The sequence below is a fragment of the Mus caroli genome, chromosome 9 (assembly GCF_900094665.2).
Source record: "Mus caroli chromosome 9, CAROLI_EIJ_v1.1, whole genome shotgun sequence".
Lineage (NCBI taxonomy): Eukaryota > Metazoa > Chordata > Mammalia > Rodentia > Muridae > Mus > Mus caroli.
Window position 1 is genome coordinate 15,311,623 of NC_034578.1, and position 2,303 is coordinate 15,313,925.

The window sequence follows — 2,303 nt, forward strand, 5'->3', positions numbered from 1 at the left end:
ATACCTATTAAAACATCACCATTCATTGCTTAGTCAGTATACCTATAGCCCATAGTAGACTCTCAAAACTGCTTCCAAATATATGTATGAAAACACACACATTTTGTGTTTTGACTATTATTTGACAGGGGGAAATTTTCTTCTGGTTCAATTCATTTGGAGTCCTGTAGACTCTTCTTGTATGTTCATGGGCATCTCTTTCTTTAGGTTAGGGAAGTTTTTTGTTTGTTTGTTTGTTTGTTTTGTTTTTTCTTATAATTTTGTTGAAGATATTTACTGGCCCTTTAAGTTGGGAATCTTCACTCTCTTCTATATGAATTATCCTTAGGTTTGGTCCTATCATTGTGTCCTGGATTTCCTTGATGTTTTTGGTTAGGGCCTTTTTGCATTTTGCATTTTCTTTGACTCTTGTCTCAGTGTTTTCTATGGTATCTTCTGCACCTGAGATTCTCTCTATCTCTTGTATTCTGTTGGTAATGCTTGCTTATATGACGCCTGATCTCTTTCTAGGTTTTCTTTCTTTCTTTTTTTCTCAAAATTATTATTTTTTCATATTTTAATAGTTCTTATTGGATGTTTTATTTATTTACATTTCAAATGTAATCCCCTTTCCCGTTCACCCTCAGAAACTCCCTATCCTGTCCTCCCTTACACTGTTTCTATGGGGGTGTTTCATTTTTATTATATTAATCCTGACAATCCATTAGCATGGGATATCTTTCCATCTTCTGAGATCTTTGATTTCTTTTTTCAGCGACTTGATGATCTTGTCCTATAGATCTTTCACTTGCTTGTTTAGTTTCATAGGTTTTTCTATCTCCAGAGTTGTTTCCCTTTTGATTCCTTTATTGTTTCTACTTCCAATTTTAGATCTTGGATGGTTTTGTTCAATTCCTTCACTTGTTTGGTAGTATTTTCCTGCAATTCTTTAAGGGATTTTTTTGTGTTTCCTCATTAAAGGATTCTAGCTCTTTACCTGTGTTCTCCTGTATTTCTTTAAGGGAGTTATTTATGTCCTACTTAAAATCCTCAATCATCATCATGAGATGTGATTGTAAATCAGTCTTGCTTTTGTGGTGGGTTCGGGTATCCAGGGATCACTGTAGTAGGAGTACTTGGTTCTGTTGTTGCCAAGTAGCCTTGGTTTCTGTTGCGTATGTTCTTGCCCTTGCTTCTGGACATCTGGTTATCTCTTGTGTTAGCTGGTCTTGCTGTCTCTGACTATGGCTTGTCTCTCCTGCAAGACTGTGTGTCAGTACTTCTGAGGGACCAGTTATCTCCAGGAGGAATTTGATTATGGTTTACTGTGTCACAGGGTCAACTCCAGGACTCATATGGAAACCAGAAGTATTCTGTCACTGTCTGTTCCTTGGTTTCTGTATCTTGATGAATCCAGTAAGGTCCCATTTATGCCAGGAATTTGAGTAGAAGTGGTAGTCTTACCTGTGCGCACAGGTGTGTCAGCCTTCTGGGGGACTAACACTTTCCTGATGGTATTTGGGTATAGAGTGCTGTTGCACAAGATCAGCAATGGGTGCTGTGGCATAGGATCATTTCTGAGTACAGACAGAAACTGTAAGGATCCTGTCCCAGGTTTCTTCTCATTTCCAGTGTCCTAAGGGCTCTGGGTGGATCCCTCAGAGAAGAAATGGTGGTCTTACCTGTGCTCACAGGTATTTCTTCATTCCTGGGAGGCCAGCTCTCTCTGAATGTTATTTGGATATGGAGCGCTGTGGCACAGGATCTGATGGTAAGGCTTTGGATGAAGACACCACACACATTTCTTTCTAGACATGCATAACTCATTCTTGAACAGACTGGCTGACTTCTGGCTAAATTTAATATAAATTAAAGATAATATAGAAAATAAAGTAATATAATCGAATAGTAGACTTTGAATGTTATAATATGGACTTGCTAAACCAAAGTGCCCACTGCTGCAATAATGGTAAAACTACTTATGATGGTACCAAAAACCTCTCTTAGATATTTGTTCAGGTGGGCATAGGATAGGCTTCATGCTGGATATTGTAGACATGTTTCACCCTTGGCTACAAAACTCATAGACTGTAGGTAAAAAACCTACTGTTTAGTAGCAACTCCCCTTGAAGTTGAATCCTTCCATCTTGGAGGTATGCTTATTCAGATGCATAATGTTAAAAGATACCTCAAACATCAGTATCATTTAAGCCAAAGTAATTCAAAACAGAGGATATTTGTGGGGAGGTTTATTAAAATAAAGAAGAAGAAGAAGAAGAAGAAGAAGAAGAAGAAGAAGAAGAAGAAGAAGAAGAAGAAGAAGA